The sequence below is a fragment of the Lissotriton vulgaris genome, chromosome 12 (genome assembly GCF_964263255.1).
Source record: "Lissotriton vulgaris chromosome 12, aLisVul1.2, whole genome shotgun sequence".
Taxonomy (NCBI): Eukaryota; Metazoa; Chordata; class Amphibia; order Caudata; family Salamandridae; genus Lissotriton; species Lissotriton vulgaris.
Genome location: NC_141700.1, coordinates 259,306,364 through 259,326,286, shown reverse-complemented (window position 1 = coordinate 259,326,286; position 19,923 = coordinate 259,306,364). Strand labels below are relative to the sequence as shown.

Sequence of the window (19,923 nt, the reverse complement as noted above, 5' to 3'; positions counted from 1 at the left end):
TTCTCTTGAGCGACCCCCTCCTCCGCCTCTCCACATGTACCTTCTGTCTGCTCTGTCCATTTGGCCTAGACCAAGGGAGGGAAATGCAGAAAAGAGAGACGGAACCAGGAAGAGAAATATAGGAAAACCGTGACAAAAAAGATTTTCTTTTTTAGGGATGAAACAGAGCCTGCAAGAGTGAGACAAAGAGGAAAGAAGCATCGTTTGCTTAGAGAAAGAGGCATTAGTTAGAAAAAAGACTAAATAGCCTTGATAGGCGTAGAGAGCCACCCAGACTCTAGTGTACATTGTGACCACTCTTGTCACTCCCAGGGCTGAGCGCGGCCAGAGGAGATAAATAAACAGGCGTGCAGCTGCTCGTGGTCTTCGCCAACACATAAGAAGTGTGCATGTGAGTGTCTTCCACAGCGTAGCGACACAGGCCGGGGCCGCCATATGCAGTGTAACTGCCTCTGCTACACTGGCGACGAGGCCGGTAACAACCTATACCCCAGGCTGCTGATGCACCTGGGTGAGGTACAGATCCCAATACCGCCTCCGCGACGCTGTGATCCTACACCATGGAGACCGCGGGCACACATCTACCCAGCCTGCTCAGAGGCCTTCCAGCCCATCTCCTACAACATCCCAGCATCGCAGATCTTGGCCCCTCCTCTACTCACCTGCAGCTCCGACCCAGCAGCCCAGCGGACAAGGCACGTTGCGGTAGGTGTTTCACGCCTGGCAGCCGGAGAGTGCTGCTCCTGTACCGGTGGCCCTGGCAGTCAGCTGCGGCTTCTGACCGCTCCATTGCAGCCACGCGTTAAAGCCTGCAGCGGAAAGGGTCGGGCCTGACATAGGGCATCCTCCTTCACTTTGCTGATGAGTCCAGCTCCACATAGACCCTCAATCCCTCAAGGCCCTCGGCAGCTGTCCAGCCCCGGAGCATCGGGTGGCCTGTCAACTGTTTAGACTCTGCAAGACTGCTTGGTATTCATCGTGTCTTTCCGTGCCCATTTCTGGCAGTCCAGCAGAGTGGGCGAATACTGCAGGCATGAGCAACCAGGAGTGGCCACTCACAAGCTACCACACCCCTATGGCCATGCGGCTGTCACACCACCACCTCCGTTCAGCGAACCGGCTGACCTGGCAACTGCGGCACCCAGTTGGCGCTTCTGACTGTGTTAGGTTTGAAAATCCCATTCCTGCAATGCACTCGTTTCATGCTATATTAGGTTAGCAGTGTGTGGCTAAATAGACGCCATTTGTATTCACGTTATGCAACCCACTGAGTTATCCCCGTAATGTGCAAGCTTCAGTTAGCAAGTGTGACTCCATTTTTTATTTCGTAATCCCTATTACTCGTATTGCTTGCCTCAGCAGAACACTGTAAGTCGTTATTATTTTCTCTTCTGTTCAAGGCTATTTCTCGACTTACTAATGAATAGGCCATTCTGCCCTCTCATACCTATCCGAGTGTGTAGTTCCGATCCCACGTTAGGAGACGCTGAGGCTCAGCACTGTAACCTTGAGTTGCCGATAGCATGTACCCATCTGGCAGGTGGTAGCTCATCCCTCTGTGCCCTCTTTGTTCATGTTCGACCCATGCCAGTAACTTTTTACTGTGGGTGTGGTTGGAAGCTCTGGGGAAGATTCATTATGTGTTGTAGAATGTTAGGGAGTCAGTCCCTCAGCAGACATCTTAGGGTGCAGGTCAGATTGGACTCCTCTGCAGAGTATTGCTAATAAATGTATGTTTGTATTTTCTACTGTCTGACCGACTCTTCATTCTTGGGAAGGTATGGCAGGTGGTTGTAAGTAACCCAAGTTGCCCCTATGGGCCACTTCCTTTATTTGGCACCCCAACAGGGACCCCGCAAGGTGACCCACTCCCCCAAAAATGGGCTGCAGGGTTGGGGTTGCGTCAGGTCGGTCGGGCGGATCAGGGTACCCCACACTATCGAGCTTGGTTCTCACAGCTGCCCCACCCATCTGATCAGGCGACTCCTTGTCTATTGGTCACTGGCTGGGGCCCTGAGAAGACAAAGCCTTGGAGTTGACCGTTTGGTCCGAAGAGTCGGCAATGGAGAATAATTTGACTCGACCTGAGTGCACCAGGGGATTGATTTGATTCTTGGAAAAATGGCGCCATTCTTGAATGGCACGAGCCTGCGGGCTGTGTCTTGATACAGTCTATTGACTATCTTGGTGCTGTTTTCGAACTGCCTTGCTTGAACGGCAGGAGCCATCTGGCTGTATCTTGATGCAGTCTTTTGGGCTGTCTTGGTTTGAATTTGGTGGGTTTGCAGACCCTTTTTGAAAGACACAGAGTGTTTGTGAACAATGTGCCAGGCCAACTGGTAATTTGGTGTTCTCTTAAAAAGATCTGTGGCTAGAGCAGGCTTCTCCAGCACGTAGATTATGATCTACTGGTAGCTCTCCAGCTACCTGCAAGTAGCTATCCTGTGTGCAGCTCAGCCTACGAAATTAGAAGCTTTTGTTTGGTTGAATTAATATAGGTATACCAACATTGGAAAGAGCGTGTTTGATCTGAAAAGATGTATATTTTGAGACCTCATAATTTCCAAAATCATTTCAATGCTGATATTTGAATGATAAATCATGCAGCCTTGGGAGACTTATTACTAATATTATTACCATAGTGCCAAGCGACATTGGGGCTGTGGCTGTTATGTATTGCCATTGTAGAAGCATCCCAAATTTACTAAGCCTACCACTACTTGGCAATCATGCTCTGAGGTGATCATGACTGGTAATCTTGCAGGAGTGGCCACTTATATAATCTAGCCTGATGTGTACAACACTATTAATATTAGTAGCTCAGGATGATTGTCCTTGAACATAAGTAGCTCTAGCTCTTGTGAGTGAAGAGGATGGAGAGCCCTGGGCTAGAGCCTGTCTTCTTGAACTTGGGTTTTTCGGACCATTTTGATTTGGTTCTTGAGCAATTATTCTCTTGTTTATTTTTTTCCTTTTATTATTTTTGTTGGTGTTATACTTGTCCGTTGGGGACAGCATATGTGTCTTATGTTAAGATGCCTTGTTTAAGTAAGTTAGGATGTTTTGGTTGTCAATGTTGTTCCACTAATGCTCAATTGGAAGAGAGCCAGCCGGCGCCTCCGGAGGGTTCCCCAAATTTCAACGTATACATCAAGCATGGTATTGGCCCTATTATGTTTAGCACATTGTGGAATAAATATACAAGGGATAATGCTGAGCTACAATGGCCACTTACTGGTTGGTTTGATGGACAAAAATTGAATTTATTGCAGTACAAATTGTTTGCCAAAAAGAGTAGGCAATCGATGTTTGATTCTCGAAGAGTATGGCAGAAAGAAGCAAAGCAACAGCGTATGAGACCAGAGAAAGAGGTCTGGAAGAGGCAGATGAAAACTATAATACAGAAGGCAGTGGCCTATCAAAAGGAGAAAATAGAAAAGGGCATAGAATGTGCTGATAGAAAGTTCTGATTACAGACTGATAAATGTTATGTTACCAGAGAGGAAGGTGATGATTTTGTTGAAGAGCTATTGGATTCTCGCTCCCACCTCCTTATGCCCCTTAACGGATATACCCGACAGTTCCACATCCCAGTCTTTGGCCCCTAGTGCCGCCCTCTCTAGTGTTTCTTTTTCTAGTGATACTGACTCAGCCTCGGCCCCATTTTCTTTTCCTCTGTCTGCACCAGCTGTTGGGGAGGGAGCCATTAGCTCTCCTGTCCTGTGTACTGGTTCAGTTTTGACTGATACGGCCCCTTTCACCCCTACAACACTGTGGCCCTCCATGATGGTACCTGCCTCTGCATTTGCTCTTTCCCCCTTGAGTGTAATATCTCATACACTGTCAAATGTCGAAAAACTTGTGCGTGGGATACGAATTGGGCAGAAGCGCGAGGCCGCATGGAGGAAGTCTTGGTGCGGTCTGCTGTGGGCGATGAGGAAAAGCAAATGGTGGCGCATCAAGTAGCTCAGTGGGTTCAGAACGTGATCTATAGCGTGGAAGATGTGTGGAGTGTGAAGAATGATTATGAGCCCTTCATACAGCAGCATGCTGTTAAGCACATGTCGGCCACGTAAAAGGACTGTGGGAACAATGTTTTCAGGGTGTTGCACCGCAGATCATATATGACATACGGGACAGGGTATATGCTACAGGTATGGCTCCCAATGAGGTTTTTAGCAATGTAATGACATTAGTGGGTTACCAAGGCAGATTGCTCCAAAAGGTTCAGATGATAGGGACACAGCACCCCATAAGGGAGGTCCATCCAATTTACCATCCTGAAATACCAGAACTGCGTGACTCAACGGACAATGTAATTAGACCACGGGTCAAAGCTCGGTTTCAGGAACAGTGGATCTATACTCCTTGGAAGAGAAGTGCGGTCCTATCCCTAAAGAGCCAGCTGTCGGAGCCCTGCAAAAAACCCCATTGAATATTATAAAGAATTGACGGAGGAGACCTCCTTTACAGTGATGTTAGCTGATATTGAATTGTTTGGTCTGCTAGTACCGGTCGATATATGGTGGCAGGTTCATACGCAGGATTATGGGCTGGAGTTGGGTGGCACATGGGATGAGATCAAGGCATGGGATAAGGAGTGTAAACCCGGTGATAAGCAGAAAGCAAAGCTCCCAGCTGTGCCGGGGTGTATTATCACCTACATGCACTCCCTTATCCCGCCAAGGTGAGTGGATTAGGGTAAGTTGACTGCGAGTCGTCAGAAGAAGGATGAAAGTGTGTCTGATTTCTTTACTAGATTTGAAGGGGTGTTTTTAGACTTTAGTGGGCAGGACCTGTCACAGGAGGGTGGTGTTTGTTTGTTTGTCAACAGATTTGTCAATAACTTGCTTCCCGAGATTGCAACTAGAATGCAGGCTTCAGAAAGTACTTGGACGACCTCATCCCCATCAGTGATTTTGAGCATGGCACAGTACTACGAGCATAGAGAGAATGAGGACAAAGGAAAGGTGGAGAAAAAGTCAAAGGATTTGAAGACAAGTGTGTTGATCCAGCAAGGGGAGAGGTAGAGGTTAGGGTTTGGCCCAGCGGTTACCCAGGTCTAATAGGGGTGGTACTTCGAGTGCGCCCCTTGGGCTTAACCAATGTGTGTATAATAAGCAGGAGGGACATTGGCGGAATGAGTGTCCGGAGTTGTTGCAGAAAGGTGAGCCCTAAGATGTCGAGCTTTTAGAGGACGTGAGGGGAGGAGGAGGCAGAGGGGAGATGCAGTCAGAAAATACATCACACAATCGACAGAACAGGAACTATTTTGATGCCCCCGAGGCCAACAGTACTATCATGATGACTATGACATGGATGAGTTGACAAGGTTGTCCCATAGCTAGGACAGCCAGAGACAGTGTCAGGGACCAGTTCCAGTGCCTGTAGATCAGCACGGACCCTATGTCACGGCGGATTTGCAGGGTACGACTAATACATTTTTAGTTGATACAGGAGCTATGAATAGCTCTGTTTCTCATTCACTGGTCCCAGGGGAAGCTCTGTCCGGCCAAAATAATGTGTCAGTCGGCTTTTCAGGCATGCCAGATGTTAGCCCCATTTCCAAACCTCTTGCCTTGACTATTGGCCCCTTTACGGTTGATTCACCCTTTTTATTAATGTCGAATTGTGGGGAGAATTTGTTGGCATTGGATTTGTTAAAAAGGTTACATGTGAAAATAGTTTGTTTTCCTGATGGTGTATACATGACTATTGGACCACAGGTGGCCCGTGCAAAGCAATGCTTCACAAAAGATGCTCCCCTCCCACGGAGTTCAAGAACGTGCCATGCACATTGTGGGCTACAGAGGACAACGATGTGGGGTTGCTCCAGATCCTGACGGTCTTCCTCCAGATAAAGGACAAAGCCAAATTGCCACGCATTCCCCAGTACAAGATTTCACAGGCAAGAGAAAGGACTTTATTGCAGACAGAACAGGATTTGATTAAGTCTGATGTGGTTGAAGAGACAGTGGCGAATGTGTGTAATAGCCCTATCCTTCCTATTCTTAAAAAGACACCCTTGGATTCTTATGATGCCCATCCTGATGTTTACCGCTTTGTAATTGACCTTAGAGAGGTAAACAAGTAAGTGGTTCCCCAGTACACTGTGGGCCCAGATATTACCACGATCTTGACAATGATTCCCTCCTTCAGCCAATTTTTTTTCAGTGATTGGTTTTAAGAATACTTTCTTCAGCATACCGATCCATACAGATAGCAGATATCTGTTTGAATTTGCAATAGCTGGTCAGAGCTTTAGATTCTGCTGTTTTTCACAAGGCTATACAGAAAGTCCTAGTATTTATAGCCAAACTTTTAATGCTCTTTTGGATTCTTTGGAGCTTCCCCCTGGTAATGTGCTGTTGCAGTATGTTGATGACCTCCTTGTGGCCTCGGACAATGAGGATGGTTGTAAAGAGGCCACAGTTAAATTAGTGTTACATTTGGAACACCATGGACACAAGGTGTCACTTTCCAAATTCCAATATTGTCGACGGTAGGTCCCCTATTTAGGTCACCTGCTGTCGGAGGGTCGCAGACTAACACATGAATGCATAGCTGCTATTACTAATATGCCTGTTCCTAAGACCCAAGACGAGGTACGCGCGTTCATTGGTATAACTTCATATTGTCGGCACTGGATCCCTAACTATTCCCTACTAAAGAAACCCCTTCTTTACCTGACCACAAAAGATGTGCATGAACCCCTGCCTTGGACATCTGCATGCCGGCAAGCTTTTGAGCAATTAAAGATTGCGCTTTGCTCTGCTCCTGCGCTTGGTACTCCTTATTACCAGTAGCCTGTTGTGCTCTATGTACAAGAGGCGGATGGTTGTGCGCTTTCTGTTCTAACACAGGTTTTTGGTGGTAAGCAGAGACCCTGCGCTTATTTCTCTGCTATGCTTGATAACGTCGCCAGAGCTCTCCCGAGCTGCCTGAGAACTGCTGCAGCGTTGGCAGTATCTTTCAGACAATCGTCAGGGCTCGTCCTTGATACTGATCTCACAGTAATGGTACCTCATGCTGTGGTTACGCTATTGAATAAGACAAGGACACAGCACCTTACGAGTGCACGTCTGACTGGATATGAATTGACCTTGTTTGCTCCGCACATTACCATCATACGATGTGCCACTCTGAACCCAGCCATGTTACTACCCCTCCCTTCAGAAGAAAAGGACAATGATGTCCATGATTGTTTATTTCGGACTAAGGAAGAAATGAAAGGATGGGTAGACCTGATTGATGTTCCCTTATCTGACCCCCAAGGGAAACTATATGTTGATGGCTCTTGTTTCAAACTACCAGATGGCACTACCACTGCAGCCTATGCAATCACGATGTTACACACTGTAGTTGAGACATCCTGTATCCCATACCAATCGGCTGATGCTGCAGAGTTGGTTTCCCTCCTTAGGGCTTGTGAGTTGAGTGAGGGACTGGCTGTTAATGTCTACACTGACAACCAGTACGCCATTGGGGTGGCCCATCATTTTGGACGCCTCTGGGCAGAGAGAGGGTTCTTGACTTTGCACGGATTGCGAATACATAGCGGCCCATTGATACATCGGCTGCTGTCCGTATTGACACTTCCCGATAAGTTAGCAATAATAAAGTGTAGCGCTCACAAAGCCATCACAGACGATGTTGGTAGGGGAAATGCGTTTGCAGACCAGACAGCTAAGGAGGCAGCTCGATCAAAGATGAAAAAGATGTTTGTGGCAGGTTCTGCTAGGTGGGTCCCAGATAATGGAATGTTCGAGGACACATTAGAGAATGTCAGGGAACTAAAGAGTGAGGCAACCATAGATGAACTGGCAATATGGGAGGAGAGTAAGGGGTGTTTGGACGAGGATGGGTGCTGGACTGACTTGTCTGGAAAACAGCGATGGTTGTTGCCCAATGCTTACGAGCTCCCTGTTGTTACCATGGCCCACGGCCCAGCACACAGAGCGAAAGGAATATGTAAACTACTGGACCCAGCATGGCAGAATGATAATATCTCTAAGGTAGCCACACACTGTATCATTTGTGTGAGGCATTATCCTGGGAAAGGTACTCCTACACCCGCTGGTAACTTTGCACCGCTTTCCTTCCCTTTCAAGGATCTCCAGACTCGTTCCATTTCACCGAAATGGAACGAGTTAACAATTTGAAGTATGTGCTAGTAGTGATTTGTGCATTTAGTAAATGGATTGAGGCTTACCCCACCAAAGAGAATACAGCTATGGCAATGGCGAAGGCACTCTTAAAATAGTTCTTCCCACGCTATAGTTTGCCATGTGTGATTTGGAGTAACAACAGAAGTCACTTCAAATCAAAAGTCATTGAATTGGTGTGCAAATGCTTGCATATTAAGCAGACGTTTCATGCAGCGAACCACCCCCAGTCAGCAGGCCTGGTTGAGAAATACAATGGTACTCTCAAACTGAAGTTAGCGAAGATCCAAGAAAGCACAAGGTTGCGATGGCGAGATGCGTTACCCTTGGCTTTATTATCTACCAGAGCGGCAGCGCATTCTAGAACAGGGTTGTCCCCGTATGGGGTGGTCTTTCGATGCCCCGCCAATGTCTGGGGTGTCCCAAGACCCAAGCACTTCTCCGGGATAGAGTACCCCCTGCTTGTAGACTGTCTGTACAAGTTAATTAAAGATCTACATTCTATATACCAACAGACTCACACCATGCTGCAACCAGTGCCAGAGGGACCTGGTCATAAGCTACAGCCCGGGGATTTGGTTCTTGTAAAGAACTTTCAATGTAAGAACTGCCTGGAGCCGAGGTGGAAGGGGCCCCTGCTTGTCCTGCTCACCACCCGCACAGCTGTCAAGCTTGAAGGAAGAAAGCATTGGGTGCCTAGCACCCACGTCAAACGGATCCCTCTCCCACTTCCGTATGACCTCTGGGCCCTCAAAGGCATTGCGGACCAGGAAAGAGAGCGGGTGCCACACTTCGTTCCCTTCTCTGATGCCCGATTGAGGTGGGCACAGACAGATGAAGAAAGTGACGCAGCCTTGTTGGAGGTGGTCCCACCAGAGATAAGGGCCACCACGGATAACCCTGTTTCCAATACACCAGAACCTGAGTCTCAATGCCCATCTGACCCTGAGCTTCAACCCCTTTTTGTTAAGGTGACAGTGCCTGGAGTCACCAGGTACAACCTGTGGCCCCGAAAGAAGGACGGTGCACCAGCAGAACAGTCCAGAGGTTAGGGAAGGGAATAGGTGCGGTGCCTAATGTGCCTGTATTAGATTAGAGTGTGCTACACTGGTGCACTGCCCTGGATACTGGACAGGATCGTTGAAGTTACTGGCCCAGGAGGGAGGGTGTCCTATCCTGAAAGAAGAGGATTTGTTTTTCAGCAAGGGCTGCTATCGCGCAGCTCCCCTGTGGGAGTACTTCATAGCACCGTTGTTGATGAACAATAAGAGCCTTCCAGCGTGGCTCTTGTTATCTAGATGGATGCTGGGTGATTTGTGCTCCTCTGGTCGGTTATATGCTTGTGTCTCCAATTCCTAAGGTTTATTTCTATGTACCCATTTGGCTGTGCAGGCATGAAGGAGGAGCAGCCCCTGGTGGCCCCTCCATCACAGCAGAATGATCCTGTGTGGTCGAGTTGGTCTACTGGGAGTAGGGTAGTAGTGGTTGTAGTCATACTCACAGTAATGCCGACACTATTTGGGGTGGTCTGGTATTTAGAAGAACAGCATGCTGTGCACACTTTGGTAGGGACTACCCCGGGTCCACCTGAGCACCTATTTGTTACACTGGCCCGCATAAAGTGAGACATAGACAGACCTATACTGAGAACTCTTTTCTACAGATGCTTCATCAGGTACACAGTACCACTAATGCCACAAATTCCGTTATGCACAAAAATGATTTCCTGGTGTCATTGCCCCTGTCATACTTGGGTAGCTGTGAGGCATGGTTCTAATTGCTTTCTATGGTATACATGCACTATCATGCTGACGCTATGAAAATGGTACAGTCTGATTACGAAGTAATGTTGGAATATATAGTTGTACACCAGGGATATACACCTGGGGCAGATGGCAAGGAGGGTACCCTGCATCCAGAAGCTTGTATGAACATTTTTGAAGCTAATGAAAATGTAACTTGGTTACAAAATGAAATGCTAGATTTCCAAGGAATTAATGTTACCGAATACTTCAAATGTTTCCGGGAACGAAATATCACTGAAGGCAAAGCCATGACCGTCACTGTGATCAATGCAACAGCTAGTTTCTGTGTTGAAGACTCAGGAAAAGTTCCTGTAGGACAGAGCAGTTGTAACTACACATACCATTTGAACATTACTAGTAGCCCACCTTTGCTTACACCTCTAAATGTATACTTCATCTGTGGGGAACAGGCTTATACATGGCTTCCCAGGGGATGGTGTGGCTGGTGTTATGTCTCTTTCCTCTTACCTCCCGTATCCATTACACTGTCTAATTATCACAAGGATCATAGACTACAGTGCAGGGACCTCCATATGCATCGAGTTAAGAGAGTTGTTAATGCAGACGATATTGATCAGACAGATACTTCCTTACAGCAATTTACTGCCATAATGAAGAGCATTCTGCCGTTCTGGGGTCCCATATTCAATAGCCGTAATGTTAGTTGCATTGCCAGAGTAGTTGAGGGTGTTATCAATACTACTGCAGGTATACTGACTAATATTATAGTTGAGCTTCAGGCTACGAGGCTCATTGCTCTTCAAAATCAGATGGTTTTAGACGTCATTCTGACTGATAGGGGTGGAGCCTGCTGCGTCATCCGCAGCAGCTGCTGTGTGTACATTCCTGATAGCGCCCCTACTGCATACTCTGCAATATAGAAATTACACAGACTTGCTTCAGATATCCATCAGGATAATGGTTCATGGTCCCTCACAGGGTGATTCTGGGGTCTGTTGACATCATGAGGTTGGAAGATATTACTTGTCCTAGTAGCAATAGCAGGTGTCCTCTTTACATGTTGCCTATGTATAACTTGTTTTCCAGCATGTTGCACCTATTGTGTGAGCAAGATCACCCCTACCCCTAGATTGCCAGGACGTGATAACAAGGTCCCTACTATGATGATGCAGGATATCCAGGATATGATTCTCATAGATGAGGGCATTTTTGAGTACTAAGTGGATTTTAATACCAAGTGTGCTTCTTAATTCTCCCTTGTAACATAAGTGACAATGCATTTTTCTACCTCCCTACTTAGATTTGTAAAGACCCTACAGGATAGCCTCAATAAAGCATTTAGCCACCCATGCTAAAAGGAGGGTCTGTTAAGTTTGAACATCCCATCCTGCAATGCACTTGTTTCATGCTATAATAGGTTAGCAGTGTGTGGCTAACTAGAAGACATTTGTATTCACGTTATGCAATCCACTGAGTTATCCCTGTAATGTGCAGGCTTCAGTTAGCAAGTGTGACTCATTTTGTATTTCATAATCCCTATTAGGCTGCTTAGACTGTGCCTGAACTAGGCCTCATTACTCGTATTGCTTGCCTAAGCAGAACACTGTATTTTGTTATTATTTTCTCTTCTTTTCAATGCTTTTTCTTGACTTACTAATGAATAGGCCATTCTGCACTCGCATACCTATCCAAGTGTGGAGTTAGGAGACGCTGAGGCTCAGCACTGTAACCTTGAGTTGCCGATAGCATGTACCCATCTGGCAGGTGGTAGCTCATTCCTCTGTGCCCTCTTTGTTCATGTTCGGCCCAGGACGTAACTTTCCACTGAGGGCGGGGTTGGAGGCTCTGGGGAAGATTCATTATGTGTTGTAGACTGTTGGGGAGTCAGTCCCTCTACAAACATCTTAGGGAGCAGGTCAGATTGGACTCCTCTGCAGGGTATTGCTAATAAATGTATGTTTGTATTCTCTACTGTCTGACCGACTCTTCATTCTTGGGAAGGCATAGCAGGTGGTTGTAAGTAACCTGAGTGGCCCCTAAGGGCCACTTCTTTCAGCTGAGACATCTAAACCACCGCTTTTGTGGCACAAGAGAGGCAGATGGCCCCATCAAAAGGTCATTACTCATGCACTATGGAGGAGCTGAACTATATAAACATTACTAGACACCGGTCATGACTTCGACATAGTAGGAAGGGCGTTGAACAAACATGTTGGCCCCCAAATTAACTCAGCCTTTGAGCATTTAAAACTGCACCAGGCAATGCAGTCAGTCCGTATATTTTTTGCATGGCTGAGAAAACTAGCGAACACGTGCACCTTCCATGATCAGCGAGCTGAGATACGAGCGCAAGTTATTCAAGGGGTCTGGTCAACAGTACTCCAGCAGATGATCCTGAGACAGCCGGGGATTTCACTTGATAACATTCTCTTCCTAGCTTGGTCCAATGAACTCGCGGGCTAAGGAAATGGAGACGACTATCATGATCATGTAAGAAGGCGCTGAGAGATGGTAAAAACCAATAGCATACACCAGCAGGGCCCTCTTGGAGACAGAAATGCAGTATGCACAGATCAAGCGGGAAGCTCTGGCCATCAGGTGGGCCAGCCAGTACTCCTTCATTTACCTCTGCGGGCAAGAAAAGTGACAGACCACAGGCCTCTCCTTCCCCTGTTTATGGGCATGACCGACTGGCTCCCCTAGCAAGCATATATATTTGACATTGTGTACTGCCCTGGAGCCAACAACCTGGCTGACTACCTGTCACATCACCTCCTGCCCGAAAAGACCCCCAACCCAATCCGGGAGGAGGAGTGCACCAAAGAGTTAATCCGGATTGTTGTTCAGAGTGCCTGCCCCAAGACGTTGACCGTAGAGGAACTCAGTGAGATGACAAGACATGATGAGAACCTGGCTGAACCAAAGTTGCACTGGCGCACTAACCACAGAGGATCAACTCACAAGACAAAAATTGTAGAGAATCAGGCCCGAGCTAAGCGGAGATCAGCACGCACTGCGGCTGAGAGACGAATTGATTGTAGTCTCCAAAGACCTGTGGGGCAGGGTGATCAGATTAGTTCACCTAGGAGATCAAGGTACAGTGAAGACCAAAGCCCGGAGATGGATGCCCTGGTCAATGAAGCAGCGTGCAACTGTGACTCATGTTCTATAACTGATGGGGACAAGCTACCCCCACCCCCCCTGACAGAAGAACCAAGCATCGTAACTCTGGACTAAAGTCAGAATCAACTTCAGAAGCTTTCCGGATGGCCGAAGCACGGTGCTGATGGTTGATTCACACTCAAAGGTGGAGCTACCAACTGGCTGACTACCTGTCACATCACCTCCTGCTCGAAAAGACCCCCAACCCAATCCATGAGGAGGAGTGCACCAAAGAGTTAATCCGGATTGTTGTTCAGAGTGCCTGCCCCAAGACGTTGACCGTAGGGGAACTCAGTGAGATGACAAGATATGATGAGAACCTGGCTGAACCAAAGTTGCACTGGCGCAGAAGCAATGGCAATTTTTCCTCTACAGATCCTGGTCACTAACCACAGAGGATCAACTCACAAGACAAAAATTGTGGAGAATCAGGCCCGAGCTAAGCGAAGATCAGCACGCACTGCGGCTGAGAGACAAATTGATTGTAGTCTCCAAAGACCTGTGGGGCAGGGTGATCAGATTAGTTCACCTAGGAGATCAAGGTACAGTGAAGACCAAAGCCCGGAGATGGATGCCCTGGTCAATGAAGCAGCGTGCAACTGTGACTCATGTGCTATAACGGATGGGGGCAAGCTACCCCCACCCCCCCTGACAGAAGAACCAAGCATTGTAACTCTGGACTAAAGTCAGCATCAACTTCAGAAGCTTTCCGGATGGCCGAAGCACGGTGCTGATGGTTGATTCACACTCAAAGGTTCCCATCATGGAGGTAGTGGATGCTACTGCTTTTCCAATGCCAAGGTTGTGTTAGACAAAACGTTTGTGCTGTTAGGTCTCCCGGCAGAGCTGAAGTCAGACAACGGCCCGCCATTCAGGGGGAATGAGTTCTAAGAATACCTTGCCTCCCTTGCCATCAAACACAGGAAAATCACCCTGCAGGGTCTACAGGCAAATGGGGAAGAAGAAAGATTTATGTGGATGCAAATTGAGCTCACCGAATAAGAGTGGAACAGTTTCAGAAGTGCTGTTTACACAGGTTCTTTACCGCCTATCAGCAGACCCCCTCACAGCACTACCAACTGCGCTCCAGCTCATCCAATGTTATTGAAGCCCACTTGTAACAACATCCCAGCTAGTCCGGAATGGCACCCAGCGGACCTTGACAGTGAAGACACTCAAGCCAGACAGGAAGTCACCAACCGAAAGGTGAGTGCACACAGGGGATCATTGCACCCCTTTCTGCAATGGGTGATGCGATAATCGTCAAAGGCAGGTACTCCGGCTGGAAGTTCAGGATCCCTTATGAACCGTAAGCCTGGAAAGTTGTCAAGATACATGGCACTATGGTGATGGCACAGTGAGGACCATGCACAGTCACTAGAATGTGTCATGGTTCAAAGAAGTGCTGGCTGCCACAGAAAGAGACAAAGGAGTCGATGAGGGGGGTAGAGACAGGAACATCAGCGGGGAGAATAGCCCTCAGAAGGAGAGAGGAGGTACTTGTCGCCGGTTGAAGAAAACAGAAGCAAAGGCTACAGTCAGCCAGGAAATAGGTCCTCTGAGGAAGACATCAGAATGGGGGTACAGCAGGGCAATGGCCCACAAACAGCTTCCGAAGCCTGAAGTATGGTCTCTGGCCTAACTAGTCAAAAGACTGAGAGACTTTGTGTGTAACCCTCAACAGGAGTAAATCATTCTGTTGCTATATCTTTAGAAATAATGGGAGGAATGTAGATAGCCTCCTGGCCTCTACTATACATAGTTTCCACTCTTGTCACTCACAGGGCTGGGTGTGGCCAAAGGAGATAAATAAACGGGCGTGCGGCATCCGTGGCCTTCACCGAAAAATAAGGCGTGCTTATGTGTGTGCTACAGCAACACATAGGCCGGAGCCATCATATGCAGTGCGGCAGCTCCTGCTACAATAATCAGTAACCCCAGCAGTTAGCAGCAGTGGTAGTGGGCACCTAATAAAACCTTTGGTCTACTGAGTTTAACCATATGTCATTCCATCTTTTAGAGGCCTTTTAAAGACTATAGCTGCTTGAAAATATTGAAATAATAACATGTCGTCTTGGAGTCTTTTTCTGTGATACCAAGCCCCAAAAGCATAGAGGGTGTCAAGTGGACCATACTGGGCTTAAGTAGAAGATTGTAATTAGATATAACAACTTACATGGAGATAAAGCCATTGTAGGTACGGGCCCACAGCATCTACTCTGGGGGGGAGAATTCAATACTACACTAGACCCGACTATGGATAGGCCCCACCCGTCCCCTCACCACTACACTAAGGCAAGGGCAACACTACGTGCGGCAATCACAGATCACAATTTAATAGACACCCGGAGGCATCTACACATGGACGCACTGGAGGGTACTCACTTTACAGCACAAGCACGTTCATGGGCAAGGATTTGCGCATCTGGGATGGTTTAGGTGGTCCGAAGTGTCCTTGAGCCTGACGATCAGTGCCCGCTCTGTATGTCTCGAGCCATGTCCAAGCTTCCTCAGGCGTCAGGAAGAACTGAGTCGTGTCATCGACAATCACCCTCAATTTTGCTGGGAAGATCAGTGAGTACTGGATCCCCTCTTCCCTGAGTTCTTTTTTAATTGCCAGATAGGAGGCCCTGCGTCTTTGTATTTCCTGGGTGTAATTCCGGGAATATTGTGACTGTGCCATTGTCCACTTTCAAGGGACCTGCCGCACGCGCCCTTTGGATCAGTATGTCCCTATCTTTATAGTGCAGTAGTTTAGCCACCACTGGTCGAGGAGGACGGCCAGGCAGCGGTGGTAGAGCTGGCACCCTGTGTGCCCTCTGAAGTGTGAAGAAGGGAGATAGCCCCTCCGGAGTGACCTCTGTTTTGAGCCAGGTTTCCAAGTAGGCAATCATATCAGTTCCCTCTGTTTTTTCCGGCAGGCCCACTACGCGTATATTATTGCGCTGATTCCTACTTTCAGATTCTTCAGCTCTCTTTTCTAACATTGCTAAACGTCCTAGCGCGTCTCCCAGCTTGGCCTACATGGTAGCCTGTGCCGGCTTCAGGTCCTGAATGGCCAACTCGTTCTCCTTCACTCTGTCCGCCAGCTTCGAGTGGTCCGCACGCAGGAGCCCCAACTCCGTTGCGACCTGTGCAATGTCCTGCTGTAGGGCGTCCTTCGTCGCCGCTATGGCTTCGAGTATCTTATCAAGGTGTTGATGCAGCCCTATTTCCAATATCGCTTCCTCAAGCCACCCCCTGCGCCATTAGTGTCATCCTGCCCCGCAGCCTCCTCTTTCCTGTTCTTTGGTTTCATTGTGTGTGGCTAGTTGTCACTCCGTGTGGTACGAGTACACTTCCCTGCGCAAGGACTCTTCATAAACCTCCACGTGGTCTAAAACTTTAGGTATAGAGAGACTGGCAGGACTCATTCCCCGTGAATACTCCATCTTCCAGAGCCTGCATCATCTCAGGGTGGATACACCAAGGAACTACCATCAATCAGCCCCTGGTAACAGCCAATTCTGGGAAAGCCTGGAGACCCCTGTACAGCTCACCGATCTGGGCCCAATGGTCCCCTCCGTTCAAATCTTGTGGTGCTTATGTCCTGCTGTGCACCCAGTCACTCCCTGAGGGGGCTCGCGGCCCCCGTCGCCGCGTGTACCACGCAGCCCTCAATAGTGTGGTTTCCCTTTTCCAGTTCTCATCGGGCCCAGTGTCTCCGAGTCCAGAGCGTTGCCCTCCTACAGTCACTCAAATGCCCCTCTTCTGGCATCTGCAGGCCCCATGTGCTCACTCCTCCCTCGTCCACAGCGTGTTCCGGCCTGGCCTGCAGCGTTTCAGCGCCCTGTGTTTTCCCCGGCTCGAGCCCACACGTCTCGCCCGAGGCCTCCGGGTGCGCGCCTCCGCCCCTGCTCATGCAATGTCGCAGACCTGCTCCCCCGCTCCCACCTCCGCAGTACCGGGTGCAGGCCCTCTCCACCACACTTACCAGGCACTGTGTCTGGCACCACCGTCGGTCCTTCACTCTTCCTGCCAGTCGGCGGGACCTTGACTGCTCATCCGTCCTGCTGGCGTCATTCAGGGCTTCTAGGTGCTATAGTTGTCTCGGTAGCAGGCCTATGATTGCCGCGCTGCTCCAGTAGGCCCCTCAATGGTCCCTTGGATCTCAGGTCTCAGCGCCCCTGCCGGCATTCAGAGATCAAACATAGCCGCATAGTTGCTGCCGCCTCGGCCGCTGTGCTCGCTCCTCCAGCCCTCGGATTTATAGACGTAGTGCCCAGGAGTCTCACAACCCTCCGGCAACCATTTTAGGGCCCAGGCCCGTCCCGGAGCCCCTCGGGCAGTCTAGGGGTCAGGGCGCTCCTCTCACCAGTGTCGCCGCTCACTCGTCAGTGGCAGCAAGTTGCACTCTTTTGGGCTCAGAGCTCCCAATATGCTCACTCGCCGTGCTTGTCCGCAAGACCACTTGCCCAGCTCGTCCTCCCTCGCTGCTCCCTGCCGCCATCTTGCCGCTTTTCCTCGGGCTGCGCCGGCTGCAGAATCCGTGCCTGGGTTGCGCTGGGGCTTCCGAGTGTCGCGATGTCTGTCGGGTTCAAGAGCCCTGATGTTCCGACCCTCTCCTCTTCAATTTCACCAGGTTTCAGGAGGTTTTAGCAGGATATTTTCAGGATCGGGAACGGAGCTATCAGCTCACACCGCCTCTCCCATCGGCGCTCAAGCCACGCCCCCCTATACTAGCGTATGATGAGGTGCATCTGATTGTCCTGTGGATGATGTCATGAGTGATGTCATTTGAGATGTCATCAGTGATGACATCAGTGATGTCACTGACCATGTAATGAATGATGTAATATGTGACATCATCAGCAGTGGATTGCGGGCACGCGAGTTATAGTTAGCAGAAATAACTATAAGGGAGGAATTTCAATGGTTTTGTACGAGTGAAATGCCCAGCTAACTATAACACCCCTAAAACCCATGGTTTTTTCAGTGAATTTCTAAGGTTTTTTAAATGCTAATTCCTAACTATAACATGTCTGAAACCTATGTTTTTTTCAGTGAATTTCAAAGGTTTGGTAAATCAGAATTTTTAAATGTATTGCTTGTTATATTAATTTTTTTAGACTGATTTACTATTCATTTTTAGATATTTAATTTTTAAATTACATTATAATTACATTATACATTACATTACAAAATATACTTTCTTAGAATGCATTACTTTAGTTTAAATTCTTTGCAAATAGGCAATAGACTTTTAAGTACAGTAGTTACAGTTGTTGCAATGGGCAACACAATTTCAAACACAATACAACAAGTAAGTAGTGTTATCGTTACTTTTTTTACTCAGCGGTGGATCCTGGATCTAGCACTGATGCATCTCCTGTAAACAGTTAAAGAATGCGTTTAAGTTATACAGGCGATTTGTAAGGAATATTTGTAGTTTGTGAAAATCGACGCTTAGAAGCGTTTCTTGTGAAAACCAGACAATGGATTCCTATAGAAAGAAATACAAGTTACTGGTAAGTATGCTTAGAATTACTTTTCAGGGTCAGTGCTGGGCTAAAACATGCAGCACTGGGTTCTCTCCTGATAACAGGTGAGTAAATCGGAATTCATTGTTCGAATGATTTTAGGTGAATATTTGAAAGTTTGAAAACTCCACTCTTGGAAGAATTTCCAAGTGAAACCAGTCAGTGTTAGCCGTTGGAAGGAAATTCAAGTTACTGGTAAGTACGGTTAGAACTTTCCAGGATCAGTACTGGGCGCGGAGATGCAGCACTGAGGTATCTCTTGATAACAGGTGAGTAAATCGGAATTCGTAGTTTGGCTGATTTTAGAGGGTCCCTAGGGTCCAACTAGCCCACTAGGTACCTCCAATAAGCGCCACAAAGCTGTATTGCAGAGAGGTGTAAAAAGGGGCCTGGCCTCTGAACACCTGTCTGCAACGCAGCTCTCTGGTGCATACTGGAGATACCTTTTGGGCAATTTGGCCCTCAGGGACCCACAGTATTGAAAGAGAATTAATTGGGCACAGTGGTGAAGGAATGGGACGTGGCCTGAGGCGACATGTCTGCAAACACGCCCTGTGGTGCGTTTTAAGTTAGAGAATTAATTCCTCCTCAATCCTGTGGGTCCCTGGGGGCCAACTAGCCCACCAGGTACCTCCAGATGATCAGGGTGGAGGCAATCAACTGTGTATAAGGGAAGGAACTCGCACATAAACAATAATACATTTATTTTAGTACTCAAATAAATTTTAAAAAAACGAATAGCACGTTTAAAAAAAAATAAGGATAATAGGGGTTTTGGATGGGGAAGTGTGTGAAAATTGTGGACAGAAACTGTACACAGTAACCAATAAATATACTTGTTTTAAAAAATAAATACAAAGGTATTTATTTTAATACTTGTATAATAAAAAAGGAGAAAGAATTAAAGGAAAAAGAAAGAGCGAATATGTATGAGGATATAAAACGAAACTAAAACTGTTTAACAAGTTTCACTTTTACAAAAACGCGTTTCTGTGATTTAATTACGGGTGACCAAACTACGAGCAAGATAAAGTTTATGATTGTCGGATTCATCTTCAGTTTATCATCCATTTCCTCAGAGGGAACATAAAGTTAATGTATATATTGTAATATATAAAACATTATGTCCCCTTCAGAGGAGTTGGATGAATGTCGATGGACGAGGAAAGAATTTTAAAGAGAGGTAAATTAATAGTATAAGTTTATGCTTTATATATTTTTCTAATGCAAGTATATTATTATGATTTGTAAATGTAGTGTGTAAAAGTATAATTGTACTTTAGAAACAAGATGACGTAAGAACAGTTCATG

The 19,923-nt window shown here is 47.5% G+C and overlaps 1 protein-coding gene across 6 annotated transcripts in view; it reads right to left on the bottom strand.

Annotated features, from left to right (window-relative positions):
• Positions 1-19,923, bottom strand: part of NDRG4 (NDRG family member 4) — an 888,963-nt gene that overhangs the window by 289,602 nt on the left and 579,438 nt on the right. The window lies entirely within an intron of this gene.